This window comes from Delphinapterus leucas, chromosome 9 (genome assembly GCF_059928025.1).
Source record: "Delphinapterus leucas isolate spDelLeu-1000000601 "Yukka" chromosome 9, BTC_Dleu_Yukka2, whole genome shotgun sequence".
Lineage (NCBI taxonomy): Eukaryota > Metazoa > Chordata > Mammalia > Artiodactyla > Monodontidae > Delphinapterus > Delphinapterus leucas.
This window is the reverse complement of record NC_143137.1, coordinates 99876221-99896492: the sequence shown is the minus strand read 5'-3', so window position 1 is coordinate 99896492 and position 20272 is coordinate 99876221. Positions and strand designations below refer to the sequence as shown.

The 20272-nt window shown below is 37.1% G+C and overlaps 1 long non-coding RNA gene across 2 annotated transcripts in view; it reads left to right on the top strand.

The window, feature by feature from the left end:
- LOC111184550 (uncharacterized) overlaps positions 1–20272 on the top strand; it is an 81310-nt gene that overhangs the window by 1914 nt on the left and 59124 nt on the right. Inside the window, exons 2-5 of one of the 2 annotated variants that reach the window (XR_016394434.1) lie at positions 3277–3409; positions 7905–8067; positions 14379–14467; positions 19062–19146. This is a non-coding gene — a long non-coding RNA (uncharacterized LOC111184550). Of the gene's footprint in view, positions 1–3276; positions 8068–14378; positions 14468–19061; positions 19147–20272 lie in introns of both variants that reach the window. The other variant, XR_016394433.1, reaches the window with a different exon arrangement.

Sequence of the window (20272 nt, the reverse complement as noted above, 5' to 3'; positions counted from 1 at the left end):
TATGTTTAAAAACTCCCCTTAAAAAGCAGATGTCAAAGTGATTGAAAAAAAACAAAGATTTAGCTATATGCTGATTATATAAGTACACTTTAAGTATAAAGACATATAGGTTGCAAGTAAATAGATGGAAATGCAAACAATAAGAAGACGTCAGAATTTGGTACTGGGGTTTGTTTATATCAGATAATATTAGATAATGTAGACTTTAACATAGGAATTACTGGAGATAAAAAGGAAGCATTTTCATAATGATAAAAGGTATATCAATCATAATATCTTCATCAGGAAGGTATATCAATCAAATTTGTGTGCACCTAGTAACTGAGATTAAAAATACAGGAAACAAAAATTAACAAAAAGACCACTGTACAAACAAGTAGGGGATTTTATGTCTTCGTTCCGCAACTTACAGCATTAGACAAAAAAGTAAATCAACAAAGAAATAGAAGATCTGAACAACATTGTCAACTACCCTGACCTGATTAGTCTACAAGTGGAGCACTACCCCCCAGAACTGCAAATACACATCGTTTTCAAGTGCACATGGTAACTTTACCAAGATAGAACATATACTGGGTCATAAAACAAGTCTTATATTAAAAAAGTTTCAAATCATACATTTTTTTCTGACCATTGTGGAATTAAATTAGAAATCTATAACAACCAGATACTTAGAAAAATCTCCAGGTATTTGGAAATTAAATAACATGCTTCTAAATAAATAATTCAAAGGGTTAAAGCAGAAATCAAGAGGGAAATTGGAAAATTATTTGAACCGAATGATAATGAGAATGTAGTATATCAAACTGCAATATATCACTACACACCCTGAGAATGCTTAAAAAGGTTGACAGCATCAAATCTGGGTATAAATATTAGATCAATCAGAACTGTTATCATTGTCAACAGGAGTGTAAAATGGTACCCAGCAGTTTTATAAAATTAGGTGTATACCACTCTATAATCCCTCAATTTCAATTTTAGGTATTTACTGAAGAGATGAAAATATATTCACCAAAAGACTTGTACAAAGATATAGCCAAAAAACTAAAAGTGAGTCGGGTCCATCAACAAAGAATGGATGAACAAAAAGATGTATTTCCACAATGAAATACTATTCCACAATTAAGAGAAAAAAATATATATATATATTTATGTAACACCATTGATTAATATCAGAAACATTGTGGTGAGTGAAAGAAGTCTATGCAAAAGACCGCACACTGTAAATAATATTTGTAAGAAGTTCCAGACAAGGCAAAATTAATATATGTTGAAAACAGTGTTTGGGCATAGGGATTAAGACGGAGGATGAGAGAACTCAGGCGTGAAAATAATGTAACTTGACAAGGATTAGGGTTACACAGGAGTCTTAGTTCAGACTGCTGTAATAAAATACCATCAACTGGATGGCTTAAACAGTAAACAATTATTTCTCACAGTTCTGGAAGATAGAACTTCCAGATCAGGGTGCCAGCGTGGTTGGGTTCTTAGTAGAGAGTGTGGTCCCAGTTTACAGACGGCTGTCTTCATGGCATCTGCACATGGATGCTAATCCCACCATGGGGGCTCCACCCTCATCACCTGATTACTTCCCAAAGTCCCCACCTCCAAGCACCATCACATTAGCACTTCAGCAAATGAATGTGGGGCGTACAGACATTCAGTCATGGCAGCAGGTGTGTGCATTTCTCACACGACATCAAATGGTACTCATAAGGTTTGTATTCTACTTCATGTAAAGTTTACCTCAAAAAATAAAACACCGTACACAAACACTGAACTCTCGCTCTAGTTAAATGATATAACCGCTGACAGGAGTGAAGTGTACAGGTACAAGTATACAGTCATGGAAAGATTCTTAGGTGTAGTAGTATGGCTATTCACTGAACAATTCAACTTTTATGTATGTTTGAATTTTTTCATAATGTGGAAAAGATCTATACGCACATCACTAAATCAAGTTTTTAAAATTTTGTTTTGACATAAATAATGTCGACTATAAATTGTAAGTATACATAGTGGAAATTTTAAATTGCCCCTCAATTTAAAAATATCAGTGAAATATTGATAGTGTTATTTGAGATAAGCTGAATTAATACTCCATTTAGATTCCTGAATCTCTGCTTGAAGTAAGAAAGTTTAAAAACCCTTGTATAGATATAGGATTTTTTTTAAAAACGCCAAGTTTAAATAATACACCCTCCAAGTAGGTTAAGTAATATTTTACCCAGAGTTCTCATCTTTTGTTCCTTAAAGTAGAAAAATATAATCTTTAATTGAAAATGGGATATATGATTTTTTTTTACATTTATTTTACTAACAAGCAAGATCTCTGTGCTTCTCTGAAAGAGAGTTAAAAATTGTACCTCTAGGGCTTCCCTGGTGGCGCTCCGCCTGATGATGTGGGGGACACGGGTTCGTGCCCCGGTCCGGGAGGATCCCACATGCCGCGGAGCGGCTGTGTCCGTGAGCCATGGCCGCTGAGCCTGCGCGTCCAGAGCCTGTGCTCCGCAACAGGAGAGGCCACAACAGTGAGAGGCCCGCGTACCGCAAAAAAAAAAAAAAAAATTGTACCTCTATATCTTCTTTCTATAGGTTTTCAAAATGGGTACAGGTGTACCTCGGAGATATTGTGGGTTCAATTCCAGACCAGTGCTATAAAGCAAATATCACAATAAAGCAAGTCACATGAATTTTTTGGCTTCCCAGTGCATATAAAAGTTATGTTCATACTATAGTATAGTCTGTTGTGTGCAGTAACATTATGCCTAAAAAGTGTACATTACTTAAAAAATGTTTTATTGCTAAAAAGCGCTAATCATTGAGCTTTCAGTGAGTGGTCATGTTTGTGCTGGTGGAGGGTCTTGCCTGGATGTTGGTGGCTGCTGGCTGATCAGGGTGGTGGATGCTGAAAGCTGGGGTGGCCGTGGCCATTTCTCCGTAAAGACAGCAATTAAGTTTGGCACATGAGTTGACTCTTCCTTTCACCTGAACACTTAGAGGCTGTTAATTAGCCCAATTTCAATATTGTTGTGTCTCAGGGAATAGAGAGGCCTGAGGAGAGGGAGAGAGATGGGGGAACAGCTGGTCAGTGGAGCAGTCAGGACACACACAACATTTATAAAGTTCTCTGTCTTACATGAGTGTGGTTTGTGGTGCCCCAAAACAATTACAATAGTAACATCAAAGATCACTGGTCACAGATCCTCATAACAAATATAAAAATAATGAAAAAGTTTGAACTATCATGAGAATTATCAAACTGTGTTACAGAGACAGGAAGTGAGCAAATGCTGTTGGAAAAATGGTGCCAGTAGACTTGCCCAACACATGGGTGCCACAAATCTTCAATTTGTAGAAGTGCGGTATCTGCGAAGCACAGTAAAGTGAAGTGCAATAAAATGAGGTATGCCTGCTTTAAAACGTAATTCTGTAATAATTATATTCTCGTTGCAGTAATTGAGCTAGTTCTATATTGGGTTACAAAATAGTAAATATCATACCACAAAATAGTAAATATGTACCACATTGGGTTACATTATAGTAAATATCACAACATCTATGTATTTATATATGTCTAAGGGAAAGCCTTTAAAGATATAGATCTGATATAGATTTGATGACGTTTGCTACTTTAGATTTGATACTGTTTAAATTTTTTTCCATTGACAATTTTTACTAGTTTAAATTTTAAAAAAATTTTTAAGTCCTGTTTTTTTAAGGTAATAAGATATTTGATAAAACAAGAGATAGTAAAACTCCACAGATGACTTAGTTTTCTAAAATAATTGCAAGAGAAAAAGAATCTATGAGTCAAATATATCTAAAAAGCATATTAACTTATGACAGCTTATATTTATCTTGATTCAATAAACAAGCTGCTATTTTATACATACACTAATTATAATATTAAAAATTATTGTTAACAATTTAGGAATGATACTGTTATTGTCCTAAGCTTTAAGGTATGTGAAATAAGACTTGCTAATTGGGGAGTGGAGAGGATAGTCCACCAATTTAGTTGTTTCATAAAGTAGATTCTGCATAATAATTAAGTCTGTGGTTGTGCAGTTTTTGGTTGATGTAGCATTTTAATCCCTCATGTAGAGGCAGATGGGAAAGGTTAAGACAGTGATTGCTACCTAACCCCCTAAGTTATGTGGTACTGCTTCAGAGGGTAGAACCTGTGTAAACATGATGTCAAAATCTAACACTATAGTATGTATTTAGAGCAAATTCCATCCATATTTGGACATATAGCTGTTATCTTAATTTTTTTGGTTGTTGAGTACATCTTTTTTAAGCAGTTGTGATTATATTTTTGAAATAACATTTTTTTTTTTTTTTGCGGTACGTGGGCCTCCCACTGCTGTGGCCTCTCCCGTTGCGGAGCACAGGCTCTGGACGCGCAGGCCCAGCGGCCACGGCTCACGGGCCCAGCTGCTCTGCGGCATGCACGATCCTCCTGAACCGGGGCACGAACCCGTGTTCCCTGCATTGGCAGGCGGACTCCCAACCACTGCGCCACTAGGGAAGCCCCTGTAATAACATTTTTATCAAAAATAATACATGCTAATTATTTTTAAAATTCAGACAGTACAGACAAGTACAAAGAAAATGTTAAAAATCAACCACTATCCTTTATCCAGTAAAATGCTTTGTTAACAGATGAACCCCACTCCAGTTCTCTCTCTGCAAACATACAGGTTGAAAGATATCTAGGTAAATAGCTAGAAAAAGTATACAGATATATAATAAAAATATGATCATATTAAAATTATATTTAAAATATTAAGTTTACTTTATCTGAGTTTAACAGAAGAAAAATGAACTGAAATGAAAATGAAGTAATTTCCAATTTTCTGAATGTAAGATGATAAACATTTCTTTACCACATGCTATATTGCTCCTTAATTATAACTCTTAGATTAAGAGAAAACATTAGGTTGGAGTTATTATAAGGTATATATTCTTGAAATGTTTTAATTTTAGTAAAATTGGTGCCATGCTATGATGAGAAATTTAACACACTTCCTCCCTCCTTATTCCTCTCCCCTCCAACTTCTGTTAGTGTATTGGAATAGTCCCTACACAAGGAATTAATCTCTTGGTGAAGCCCACTTTAATTCTTTTAAAACAATAAAGTAAAAATTATAAGAAAAGTAAAAATTGTAAGACCCTCACACTCCTATTAACCATCATACTAGATGTCCTTACTCATGACATAGAAAAGTGGGGGGGGGAAGGCATATAGATGGAGAATAAAAAAAACTTGTCTTTTTTCACAGATGACATGATAGTCTATGTAGAAAATCCCAAAAACTCAACAAAAAAATATCCTGGAACTAATAAACAATTATAGCCAGATTACAGGATTACAGGATACCAAGTTAATATACAAAAGTCAATTGCTTTCAAATTGGAATTTGAAATAAAAAATACATCATTTTTATTAGCACCAAAAAAAAAAAAAAAGAGAGGAAGGAGGCAGGCAGACATAGGTATAAATTTGAAATAAAAAATACATCATTTTTATTAGCACCAAAAAAAAAAGAGAGGAAGGAGGCAGGCAGACATAGGTATAAATTTGAAATAAAAAATACATCATTTTTATTAGCACCAAAAAAAAAAAAGAGAGGAAGGAGGCAGGCAGACATAGGTATAAATTTAACAAAATATGTGCAAGATCTATACTAAGAAAACTACAAAATTGTTGAAAGAAATACAAATGTAAATAAATGGAGAGATATTCCATGTTCACATATTGGAAGACTCAATATTTTAAAGATGTCAGTATTTCCCAATTTGGTATTCAACACAATTCCTATCAAAATCCCAGCAAATTATTTTGGGTATCAACAAACTGGTTCTAAAGTTTATAGAAAGACAAAAGAGTAGCCAACACAATATTGAAGAATAAAGTTGGAGAACTGTCACTGCTAGGCTTCAAGACTTACTGTATATCTGTAGTAATCAAGACAATATGGTATTGGTGAAAGAAGAGATAAATAGATCAATTGAACAGTAGAAAATCCAGAAATAGACCCACACAAATGAGACAACTGATCTTTGACAAATGAGCAAAGGCAATTCAAAAGAGCATAGATAACCTTTTCAGCAAAAGGTACTGGAATAACTGGATATCCAGTCACAGAACTTAGACCTTTTACAAAAATTAAGATGGATCATAGACCTAAATGTAAAATGCAGAACTCTAAAATATCTAGAAGATAACATAAGAGAAACAGAGGTGACCTTAGGTTTGGTGATGTATTTAGATACAACACCAAAGGCATGATCCATGAAAGAAAAAGATAAGTGTGACTTCATCAAGATCGAAAACTTCTGCTCTACATAAAGACACTGTTGAGAGAATGAAAAGACAAGTCACTGGGAGAAAATATGTGCAAAACGCATGTCTGATAAAAGACTTGTATTCAGAATATACAAAGAACTCTTGAAAGTCAGCAACCAAAAAAATTCAAAAAGAGGCAAAAGATCTGCACAAGATACCTCACCAAAAAAGATATACAGATGGCAAATACGAAAAAGTGCTCAATATCACGTCGTCAGGCAATTGCAAATTAAAACAATGAGATGTGCCTATTAGAATCGCTAAAATCCAAAATACTGACAACAGCAAGTGCTAATGAGGATGTGGAGCCACAGGAGCTCTCATGCATTGCTGGTCGGTGTGCAAAATGGTGCAGTCACTTTGGAAGACACTTGGGCATTTTTTACAAAGCTAAACATAATCTGACTATACTATCCAGCAGTCACGCTCCCTGGTGTTTAACCCAAATGAGTTGAAAACGTACACAGGGATTTTTATAACAGCTTTATTTATCATTGTGAGATGTGGAGGCAACCAAGGTGCCTTTCAGTAGATGAATGGATAAACAATCTGTGATACATCCATAGAATAGAATGTTATCCAGTGTTTTAAAAAAAAAAAGAGCTATCAAGCCGTGAAAAGACGTGAAGGAAACTTAAATGCGTATTTCTCGGTGAAAAAAGACAATCTGAAAAGGCTGCACACTGTATGCTTCCAGCTATGACATTCTGGAAAAGGCAAGACTGTAAAGACAGGAAAAAGTTAGTAGTTACCTGGGGTATGGGGACAGGGAAGAAGGAATGTCTAGGTGTAGCATGGGATTTTGAGTGCCTGGAAACGATTGTGAATGAACCACAATGGTGGCTACATGATGGTATACATTTGTCAAGACTCATAGCACTGTACAACACAAAGAGTGATACCTAGTGTAAGTGATGGACTTTGGTTAATAATGTATTCATCAATAGTAACAGATGTACAAGTTGTGAACAATAGGGGAAACTGCAGAGGGAGTGGGAGGGGGAGGGTGTAGTCGTTTTCTGTACTTTATATTCAATGTTTTCTGTAAACCTTAAACAGTAAAGTGAGTGAAAATAAAAAATAAGACTAGGAAATGGGAAGAAACTAGTCATTCTGCTGTTTTCTTTATGCTTTATCAAAACCACTGTTAAACAACACTGAGTGTCCTGTGCTCTTTCCCTCTACTACCGGTCAGTCTTTTCTTCCCCCAAGATGATAAGAAGTCCAGCACCTCTCCCAAGACAAAGTGGATGAGATGACTTTGATCCCAAACCTAGCTATAACCAGTTGACTTATTTCAAGAAGGCAAGGGGTTCTGACCTTTTCATTGCATTCCCTGGGGCTTAAATAATGGAGCATGATGACATTCAATTGCACTTTCTTTACATCGAGCCATGGAGGGTGTTAGGGGCTGAATTGTGTCTCCCCAAAACTTACATGTAGAAGTCTTAAGCCCCAGGACTTAGAATGTGATTGTATTTGGGGATGGGGCCTTTAAAGAGGTAATTAAGTTAAAATGAGGTCATTATTGTGGGCCCTATTCCAGTGTGCCTGATGTTCTTGTAAGAAAAGGAAGTTTGGACCCAGGTGCAGAGGGAAGGTGGTATGAAGATACAGTGAGAAGACAGCCATCTGAAGTTAAAGAGAGCGGTCTCACAACAACCCTTCCCTGCTGACATCTTGATCTCAGAATTCCGGCCTCCAGAATTGTGAGAAAATAAATTTCTGTTTAAGCCATCCAGTCTGTGGTGCTTTGTTATGGCAGCTCTAGCAAATTGGGGCAAGTTTCTATTGCCTTTTTTTCTTCCTGTTTTCTAAAAGAAATATACAAGCAAGTATAATTTTTGGACACAGTAACATCGCAAGAATATAAAAATCATGAAATGTTTTCTATTGTTGCACTGTAGAATTAACCTTTTAGGAAGATGTTTATAGAGCTTTGTGAAAATTTATATTGAGAAAGATTGCAGATTTTAAACTATGTTTTCAAAATTATTTCTTGATCAGTTAAATTTCCTTGTCAAGTAGTTTTATTTTTTTTAAAGGTTCTTATAGACAGTACATTTCCTGAGTTCACACATGTTTGAATATATCTGTCTTTATATTTTAGTGAAATGGGTGGGTATAAAATTGTCACTTTATTATTTTTAAAAATTTGGCTGAAATTAATTACTCCATTATATCCTAGCACTAAGTGTTACTAAGGAGAAATTTGACACTGGCTTGAAATATTTCCATCTTACTTTGTCCCCTCTGTGCGATTAAAGAATTATTTCTCTATTCCTGAAATTCAATGGCAAACAACTCTCAATAAAAACTGATATTCTGTATAATTTTTTACATAGACTATTTGATTCTTCAGGGAAATTTTGTAGTAAGTTTTCTGCTTGGTCTGCTGGGGTATCTGTTTAAGGAAATGACCTTTTGTTAGCTTTTCTTCTTTCTTTATATATTATATTTTCTTAATTGTTTTACCTTGCTTGTTCCTCTGTTCACTGTGATTAGCTCAAGCCTTTTTGTACTTTATTATTTCAGTTTTTAACTCTCTATTCTGTTTCTTGCTGTTTCTAATTCATTCCCTGATATTATTTTGTTCTCAATTTTTTTCTTTAGTAGTACAGTTTTGTCTTTTTTATTCTGTTTTTAAAATTTTACTGACAAGTAATTATTTTCTGGAGTTCATGTCCTTATTAAGGTTCTTTTGTCACAAAAAGTTGTAGAGAGTTTCCTTCTGTTTCTTTGAGACATCTTAAGATGTCTTCTTATGCTATCTTCATATCTCCTTGTATTTACCTTTCAGTAGTATGCTTGTATAATTTAAATTTAAACAATCCTTTAAAAACATTTACTATAAAAAATTTAAAGCCACAAAAATACAGGGAATGGTATAATTATGTCCTTTCTTTTCATCTTGCGTATGCAGAACATAGGCTACTCTGCTTGACTTCCCCTTTGTTCTCTATAGTGTGGCCGAGTTTTCCTCAGTGTCCTTCATACTCAGAGTCCTGATTGTTTCCTTAGAACTGCAGCTCGGAAGATGAGGATTGCTCCTGTTGCCTTCTCTGTAGCCTGAGGATGCAGGGAAATGGCATAGGCCTGGCTCCAGCTATGTTTCCTTTGCTTAAGGATATGGATTCTGTTTTCTCCTCTGACCCAGCGCCCTATCTTAATATTCGCTTGGCCCAAAGTGCACCCAGTTATTGTGTGGGTGATCCCTTGCTCTCAGACTGTTCTTCCAACCCACACAGGTCTTATAGCTCTTCTGCCCCTCCAGAGCGTCTTGCTGTAGATGCTTTTACTCCTGAAGATTTTGTTACCGAGCCCAAGCTCACACTGCTCACCACATGACAGGCCAATAAATTGAGAGATGAGTTGTTGGGATAAGAAATAATGACTTTATTCAGAAGGCCAGCAGACTAAGAAGATGGTGGACTAGTGTCCAAAAGACCCATCTTGCCCAGGTTTGGGTGCTAGTTTCTTTTATGGAACAGAGAGGTGGGAGGTGAGGAGGTAAAATTAAAAAGATAAGTTGTTGCAAATATTTCCTGGTTTCCGCCAGGCTCCAAGGGGGTGAGTCAATTTCTTCTTTCCTGCAACCATTCACAGGTGGGACTGGTCAGGATGCTTCCTGTGAGCTGAAAAAAGGGATTTTAGCTTAATGTTCAGGCATAGGAGGTGGCGTTCCCGGAGATGGGCTGTTATGCATGTTTAACAAAGGTTAAAGTAAAAGAAATACATCTAATATGGAGTCAGATTTGTTCTTCCCTATTACAATTTCTTTTTGAATTTTACCTGAGCTTCCTATTCAACCCTCCAACTACTTTCCTCCAAAGTAAGAAATAATTGTGGAAATTCTCAACATTTCATTCCCTCTCTTTCTGGAGCTTAGGGTTAAGGCTAGGAAGCTATGCCAAGCCATGCCAGAATATATTTTTTTCTTTTTTCACTGCTTATTGAAGTCTATGGCATGAAGTTGTATGCTTTTCCTTGTTTGGTTCTTGCTCTTGAAATTTTCGCTGTGCTAATAATTATTGTTACCTCTACTAATTGATGCAATAGGAATAATTTAACCCTTAAGAAGGTAACTGTTCTAGCCTATGATATTACACCAATTAACATGGGATAATACTAGGAATAATGGTGAGAAAACAGAACAGTAGTAAAAATCGCCAAGCCAGAAGGATTGTTAAAGGACAAAGAGTTCAATTGCCCATTTTTACAGATAGAAATGGAAGGAAGTGTGGAGGATTATAAATGCAGAGTCCTGGCCTTTGAGCCAAGCTTCCTAACTCCCAGGAAAGAATTATTTTTGCATTTTATCTCTCTCTACTACCCCATAGTGAATCCTCAGATTGTTACTTTCTAGCTGTTTTAAGAAATGAGAAATTTAACACTTAGCCCTCAGGTTAGTTCAACCCAACCTAAGGATTAAGTACCACGGAAGGACATAATTTATTCACTGCACAAGAGGACCATCTATTTACCCACAACATCCAGCTCCCTCCATTACAGCTGGTGTTGACTCAGTGGATTATAATATCTCCTCCCTTTCTATTATTCATAATGCATACCACTTAAGACTGATAGTGCTATTAAGAGCTCTGTCAAAGGGGTTGAATATACCAGATGAAGAAAGATTACTGGTTTGGTCAAGCATGTATAAGAACTTCAGCTTCCAGCCATGATGGAGAGACTGGAAAAAGACATGTCCTCCCGTTGTTTAAAAAAAATGAAACTGGACAAAATATATGAAATAACCACTTTCAAACACTGAGTCTTAAAATCACTCCAGCCTTCTGCCTGAAGGGCACTGTCTAAAGCAAAGCTTCAGGGTTGAGGGGAGGATCCCTTGCAGTGGTCTTGAGTTCAGGAGATAATTATTAGGGATCAAGAAGTCTGAGATGCTGGAATTTCTGGGGCAGAGCAGCATAGAGGAGGGAGCTAGATGGAGAAAGAGCTGTAGAAATCTTCAGGGTTCTCTGTGAGTCTGTTGATAAAAACTAAGCTATGCTAACATAAGGTAAAACTCCACCAGGCTGGGCTAACAATGACCAGGTGCCCTCAGATGAATCATTCCCAGAGGACACAAGATCTAGGAAACATGCAAGTTCTGACCAGCCAAATGGGGAATCTTTGTCAACTATATGGAACATTTAATAGAAACCTCAGAAGGGTGATATCTTAGTAATAGTACTAAATTAGCCATAGAGTAAACACAGAGAGGAAGAGAGGGAAGGAAGAAGCAGTCGAAGCCAAACAGGAGTTGACAGTGTTCCTGTCAGCAATAACAGGGAGTTAACAATGAGTTACTTTGCAACAATTATTAAAAATATGGTCAAGGGACTTCCCTGGTGGTGCAGTGGTTACGAATTCCACCTGCTGGTGCAGGGGACTTGGGTTTGATCCCTGTTCTGGAAAGATCCCACATGCCGCGAGCAACTAAGCCAGTGAGCCACAACTACTGAGCCTGCGCTCTGGAGCCCGCGAGTCACAACTACTGAGCCCTCGTGCCACAACTACTGAAGCCTTCGAGCCATGACTACTGAGCCCACGTGCAGCAACTACTGAAACCCGTGCACCTAGAGCCTATGCTCTGCAACAAGAGAAGCCACTGCAATGAGAAGGTAGCACACTGCAATGAAGAGTAGCCCTCACTCGCTGCAACTAGAGAAAGCCCGCACACAGCAACAAAGGCACAGCGCAGCATATATATATATATATATATATATATATATATATATATATATATAGTCAAGGATTCAAAGAAAAACATCATGAAAAGATCAGTGGAAAGTATTATAACAAGATCCAAACAGAACTTTACAGCTGAAAAATACAGTATCTTAAATAATAAATTTACAGTATAAGGATAGCATCCAATGAAAACTTAAGAATATCAGTAAATGTGAGCACATAGCAACAGGAACTACCATAATAGAAAAACATAAAGAAAAAATATTCAAAAGAACCAAATTTTAGTGACCTGTAGGCAGTAAATTTTAACAACTAGCTCCATGGGGGAAAAAAGACTTGATTTATAGCATAGGCCAATTTTTATGATGTAAATACTCACACTATTGTTGATTTCAAGGTACCAATGTGACATCACTGAACACAAAATTTTCCAAATTTGATTAGTTATAAACCAACACACACATCCAATAAGCTAAACAAAGAAACAAACAAATAACCAAGCTGAGGAAACAGAAAAACACAGCAAAGTGTATCATTATCATAATCAAATTTTTGAAGATCGTGATTAAAAAGATCATCTTAAAAGTAGCCAAAGGAAGCAATACACAGAAACAAAGACCAAGAGCAAGCATTTCATCTAAAACCGATCACATCTTTAAACTACTGGTGCTGGTTGGGGGAGTGAACCTAGAATTCTAAACGCATTGGAAATGTCCTTCAGAACTGAAGGATTAAGGTTTCTACCTTACAAAGCTAGAAAATGAGAGAATATCAACTCCAAAGTACAAGGAAGAAAAAATAAAGATGAGTTGAAATTAATAAACCAAGGGTCGGCAAACCACAGCTCGCAGGCAAAATCTGGCTCACCACTTGTTTTTGTAAATAAAGTTTTATTTGAACATAGTTCCACTCATTCATTTACTTGTTGTCTAGTGCTGCCTTAGAGATCATATGGCTGAAAAACCTAAAATATTTATTTGGCCACGAACAGAAAACATTTACCACCTTTTTAAGTAGAAAATAGAGATAAATCAATGAAACCAAAGGATTCTTTGGAAAATCAATAAAATTGGTAAATCTATACCTAAGGTGATTAAAAAAAGAAAAAAATACAAATTTCTAATACCAAGAATGAAAGAGAAGACATCACTATCAATCCTACAGACATTAAAAGGATAAAAAGAGAATAGTACAAATAAATTTATGCTGTAGAAGCAATGGACAAATTCTTTGTAATATAAAAATTGATAGAAAATCTGAATAGCCATGTATATAGTAAACTGAATTCATAATTAAAAATCTTTCTACAAGGAAAACTCCCAGCCCAAATGTCTTCACTGGTGGATTTTACCAAACATTTTTTTAAATTTATTTATTTTATTCATTTATTTTTGGCTGCATTGGGTCTTTGTTGCTGCGTGCGGGCTTTCTCTAGTTGTGGTGATTGGGGGCTACTCTTCATTGCAGTGCACGGGCTTCTCATTGCAGTGGCTTCTCTTGTTGCTGAGCACGATCTCTAGGCGCGCGGGCTTCAGTAGTTGGGGCTCATGGGCTCTAGAGCGCAGGCCCAGTAGTTCTGGCACACAGACTTAGTTGCTCCACGGCATGTGGGATCTCCCTGAACCCCCCTGCATCGGTAGGCGGATTCTTAACCACTGCGCCACCAGGGAAGCCCTACCAAACATTTTAAGAAGAAAAAAATAATAATATTCACAAACTCTTTCAGAAAATAAAGAAGAAGGAACCCTTTCCAACTCAATTTTTGAAGCTAACATCACTCTTATACCAAAACCAGACAAATACATCAAAGAAAAAAAACCTGCACACCAATATCTCTCAGGAACCTAGATGCAAAAATCATTAATAAACTATTAACAAACTGAATCTAACTATGTGTAATAAGCATAATATATTATGACCAAGTGGAATTTTTCTTGGGAGTGCCAGGTTGACTTAACATATGAAAAATTAATGTAACTCAACCTTAACGGAATAAAGAAGGGGAAAATAAGTTTTCCTGCTTCAGGAGGAGAAGAAAAGGTGCATTTGACAAAATTTAGTCTGCAATTATTACAAAAACTTGCACCAAAATAGGAATAAAAGGCAACTGATAAAAGACATTTTTCTACAAAATAGGTACAGCTAACATCACAGTCAACAGAAAAGATTGAATCCATATTCCCTAAGATCAGGCTCCATCCCCATCACTTTTATTCAGCCTTGCACAAAAAGTCCTTGCCAGGCTAGCCAGTACAAAAAAAGCAAGACAGCAATAAAAGGCATTTTTTGTCTTGGAAACAAAAATGTTCATTTGTTTTATTTGCAGATGACATGATTGTGTGTAGAAATTCCTAAGGAATCTCCAGAACTTACGTTAGAGCTAATGAGTGAATTAAGAAGGCCACAGGATGCAAGGTCAGTATACAACACCACTTGTATTCCTACATACTGAAAAATTAGAAAATGAAAATTTTAAATACCATTATATTCATATACTGTCATCGAAATCATGAAATATTTAAGGATAAATTTAACAAAATATTTGCAAAACCTATTCACTGAATACTATAAAAAATTGGTGAGAGAAATTAAAGATGTAAAGAAAAATATCGTGTTCATGGATTGAAAGACTCAATATTGTTAAGTTTTTACTTCTCCCCAAATTAATAGATGCAATGCCAATCCCAATCAAAATCCCAGCCTGCTATTTTGTAGAACTTGCCACGCAGATCCTAAAATGTATTGGGCTGGCCAAAAAGTTCTTTTGGTTTTTAAGTAAAATAAAAGACACATTTTTCATTTTCACCAAGAACTTTATTGAACCACGTAGTCACCATTTTGTTCCACTACCTTCTGCCATTTTTCAGGCAACTTCATAATTCCATCTTCCCCAAACTTTTCATCTTTTTGAGCAAAGAACCGTTCCAGGTGCCTTTTCCAGGGAATTGAAATTTTTTCCATTAAGAGAATTTTGTAAATACAAAATAAAAGGAAATCCAAAGGTGCAATGTCTGGTGAATACGGTGGATGAATCAGAGCTTCCCAGCCAAGCTGGAACAGTTTTTGCCTGGTCATCAAAGAAACATGCAGTCTTGTGTTATCCTGATGGAAGATTACGTTTTCTGTTGACTAATCCTGGATGCTTTTGGTCGAGTGCTGCTTTCACTTGGTCTAATTGGGAGCAGTAGCTGTTGGAATTCATCGTTTGGTTTTCTGGAAGGAGCTCATAATAGAGGACTCCCTTCCAATCCCACCACGTACACAACATCATCTTCTTTGGATGAAGACTGGCCTTTGGTGTGGTTGGTGGTAGTTCAACTTCCCCCACGATCTCTTCCGTTCCACGTTATTGTACAGTATCCACTTTTCATCGCCTGTCACAATTTGTTTTAAAAATGGAACGTTTTCATTACGTTGAAGTAGAGAATAACATGCGGAAATACGGTCAAGCAGGTTTTTTTTCGCTTAACTTACGTGGAACCCAAACATCAAAGTGATAAACATGACCAAGCTAGTGCGAATGATTTCCAACGCTTGGTTTGGATACTTTGAATATGTCGACTATCTCCCGTGTGGTAGAACGTTGATTGCTCTCAATTACTCTATTTGATCACTATCAACTTCAACTGGTCTACCCGACCGTGGAGCACTGTCCAGTGAGAAATCTCCAGCACAAAACTTCGCAAACCACTTTTGACACGTTCAGTCAGTCACAGCACATTCTCCGTACGTGGCACAAATCTTTTTTCTTTTGCGTTTCAGTTGTGTTCTTATCTTTCTTGAAATAAATAAAGCATAATATGCGGAAAATGCTGCTTTTTTTCCATATTCGATATTAAAATGGCTACACAAAAATTCACCAATTTTGATTTTTTTTTTAAATGCACGTTTATATGACAGCTATCACAATACAATCTAACAAAATTGTTTCAAATGAAGTTAAAGACAACTAAGGGCAAAAAAACCAAACAAACTTTTCGGCCAACCCAATATAAGGAAATGCAGAGGACATACTGTAGCCAAAATAATTTTAAAACAAGGACACATTTGGAGGATCTCAAGACTTATAGAATGAGAGTAATCAGGACAAGTCTAAGTTTTGATAAACAGATAAAAGGAATAAAATAAGGGGTCCAGAAATATGCCCACACAAATATGGTCAATTGATGTTCAAGAAAGGGGCCAAGGGGAACGGATCGTCTTTTTAAGAAAAGATGCTGGTGCATTTAGATATCTATCTAGGAAAAAAGAAACCTCTGTACTTCCCTCTTATCATATACAAAAATTAACATGAAAAGGATCATAGGCCAAAATATAACTATTAAAACTATAAGGTTTCTAGAAAAAAACATAGGGGAAGATTTTTGTGATCTCAGTATAGGCAGAAATTTTAGATAGGTAACAAAAAGCTATACCTATAAAAAATTATTGATGAATTAGACTTCATCAAAATTTTAAATGTTTGCTCTTCAAAGGACACTTAAGAATACAAAAAGGCAAGTCACAGACTCAGAAAATATACTAACAATGCATGTATTTGGCAAAAGACATACAGAGCGTATACAAAGAACTTTATAACTCAATAATTGAAGACAACCCAACTTTATAAAAAGAGGGAAGCAAATTAATTAAACATTTAACAATATATATGAATGACCAATAAGCATATGAAAAGATGCTTAACAGTATTAGTGAACAGGAAAATGCAAATTAAAATCGTCATGAGCTACTACTATATATCCATCACAATGGATAACATGAATGACAGCACCAAATATGAAAGATATGACTCAGCTGGAACTCTCATTGATTGCTCTGGGAAAATAAAATGGTAAGGCCATTCTAGAAAATACTTTGTCTGTTTTATATAAAGTTAAACGTCTATTTACCCTGAAACCCAGCCATCTACTTCTAAGTATTTACCAAGAGAAATGAGAACATTTGTACACACTTATTATACACATACTTTCGGAGCAGTCTTACTCAAAATAATTAAAAACTGGAAACAAGCTGTGGCCATCAACAGGAGAATGGTAAATAGAGGAGTAGTCACACAAAAGAATAGTACTCAGGAGCAAAAATGAATGAGCCACTGATAGATGCAAAAGCATGAACAGATTTTAACAATGTTATGATGAAGAAAAAAAGCACATACTTAAATACAGGCACAAAAGAGTACATACTGTGTGATTTCGTTTATATGAAATTCTAAACATCAAAACTGATCTCTAATGATAGAGAGCAGATGAGTGGCTGCCCGGGGCAACAGCTGGGCATGGGGTTATCTGTAAATAGGCACTAGGGTACCTCTGGGAGATGATGGAAATGTTATGCAACTTGATTGTTCTGGTGGCTGCCTGGGAGTTTACATTTTTGAAACTCATTGAAAACTGATGCACTTTAAAGGGTGCATTTTATTGAGTGTAAATCGTACCTCAATACAGTCTTTTAAAAAACTCTTCTTTAAATAAATAAATAAATAAACTTCTGTTTGAACCTTGAAACAAATGGTCAAATTTCTTTAATTAGAGAACATTTAGGAGTGCTAAAAGAAGTAAGGGTTTGCTTATTTTTATCAGCAGTATCTAAGAAAGACGCAAGATGGCGATGTTACTCCAAGAAAGCATATCCTCCCCCGGCCTCCTCTCAAATCAGGTTCTAGGCCCAGCACTCTCTTCTCCAGGGGTTTTCAGGAGTCTTTTCCAATATACTTAATTATTGTCTACGTTCCAACTATGCCAACAGATTCTTTAAATATCTCCAGAACTTTTAAAGTTCTTCTAAGCATTAAAAATTTTTCTATTGTTGTCAAAGTCAAAATTGAAATAGTTCACAATCAATAAGATTGTTGTTAGGAAGATTTATGTCTACTAGAAGTTGTTACTAACCAATTAAACTGTCTGAGATTTGTCTTACCTCTAGAAAAAGTGCCTGCATCTCGAAAATAATACAGTCATCCCTCGGTATCTGAGGGGATTGGGTCCAGGACCCCTGTGGATACCAAACTCCAAAATCTAGGGATGCTCAGGCCCCTTATATAAAATGGCAGAGTATTTGCATATAACCTACACACAAACTCCCCTATACTTTAAATCATCTCTGGATTACCTATAGTACCTAACACCATGTAAATGCTATCGTTATGTAAATAGTTGTTTATAAATATAATATAAATGCTTTGTAAATAGTTGCCAGCTTGCAGAAAACTCAAGTTTTGCTCTTTGGAACTTTCTGGAATTTGTTTTTTTGAACATTTTGGATCGTGGTTGGTCGAATCCCTGGACGCAGACCCCATGGATACAAAGGGCCTGCTGTACTTTGATTTGTATTTCAGACAGTCAGCCACTAGAGGGCAGTACAGAAACATAAATAAGATACCAAAATGCAATGTGGAAAACGCCAGTGGAATTGTGTGGTTATTACTCTATGGGCACCGGGTTTAGCGTAGGAACCAACTAGATCGTCTACAAAAGGAGACTAAAATGAGATGATTAGTGAGCACCAAAAAGCATTCATTCTATCAGAGTAAAGGGTGAAAAGAAAATGAATACATTTCTAGAAACCATTTATTTGATTCAGAATTTTTTTGTTTAAAACATGATTTCTCAGTAATAGAGTGTCGAGGAACTCTCCTGAAGATAACTGTAATCTCGACATAATATATTTTAAACACTACATGAAGACGTAGGAGAGAGAGGAAAAGCAGGCAGATTCTGCAGGGGGGTGGACGTGGAAGGAGAGAGGTCACTTGGTAAATTTCCCATTTTTATGACTCTTCCCCTGAGGGCAGACCCCAGTCCCAGGGGTGAACCTCGTGATAGTGAAAGCAGAGGCCAGAGTTCAGGGCGGGCACGGTGATGGTGTGAGGGGAGGTGCCCTCACCTGTAGCAGCCCCACACCTGGCCCAGGAGGCGAAGCCCGGGGCTCATCCCTGCTGCTCATCCCTGCCACCATCGGGGACACCTTGAGCTGTTCATAAACCTCCCTGAGCTTCAGTTTGTTCTTGCAGATCCTGATGGAAAGCACGCCTTTCTCACGGGTTCTTTTTGAGGATTAACGGATAATGTGTACGGGGCCTGGCACATCGCAGTTCGGTGAGTGCTGTCTGCTTCCCACTTCTCTTTTGTGGCTTACGTGGAATCTTGTGACTAATTCTCAATTTCTGAGGTAAAGTCTGGTGGCCAACCTCGCAGTCAGCTTGAGACCCTGGTCCTGAACTTTTTTTTTATAAAGGGCCGTGAGAAAAGAAAAAAGCTTCTCACAAGCTTAGTCTATCTTCTCATCCCCCTTTTAAAATGCAGGTTTGAAGAATAATCTGCCACATTTTTGCAGTGAGTGCTAGCTTGCGGGACCCCCTAAAAGAAGCCCTCAGATGACAGCTGCCTGTAAGGAACTGCAGGAGTTAGCACTTCCCGGGAATGTTTCAGAACCACTGCCTGTCTCCAGCTTCCTGTCACCCCGCACCCTCCAGTCTTTGTTCATCTTTATTTCCTGTGGCCTCCTACTTTCTTCTTGGTGGTTAATTTTACAGAATTTTGAGTGATCGTGTGCACCAGCTTTTAAAAGGGCTACAGCCCCTCTCTACTCTGGAATTATCTGTGATTCGCCTTGTTCCCACCTCTCCCATCCCACCAACACTCACTGCAGGTCCCGTAATTAGACTAAGTAGCCTTTGCCCCTCTACCTTTCCCCACTCCCCTGGACCACGGTGGTAGCCTCCTAACTGGTTCCCTGCTTCCCTCCACGTCACCTGCATGCCATTCTCCTCCAGATCCAAGAGTTAAACTATTAAATATGCTTATCAATTTTTATTAATCCTTCACTTTAACTTCTCCCATAGCTTCTTCTTTTTTTTTCTTTTTTCCCGTAACTTATTCCGGTTAGAACAAAACCTCATTTCCTTACCAGTCCCCTGATTGCTTCTCTGAAGTCACCCCTAATCCTCTTTCCCTCATTCACTGTGGTGCTCGATTTCTTTCTGTCCCACAGACATTTCAATCTCATCCTTTCATCCAAGCCACTGTTCTTGCTGTTCCCTGTGCTTGAATGTTCTTTCTCTGCTGGGCTGCCTGCCCTTTATCGCTCCTGCTTTGACTCTGTTACCATCTCTTCCAAGAAGCCCTTCCTGACTGTCCTGCCTAGGTTGGTCCTGACCCAGCCTCGATCCAATTGCACTGTTCTGCTTCCTTCACAGCACTTATCACTATCGGAAATTGTATC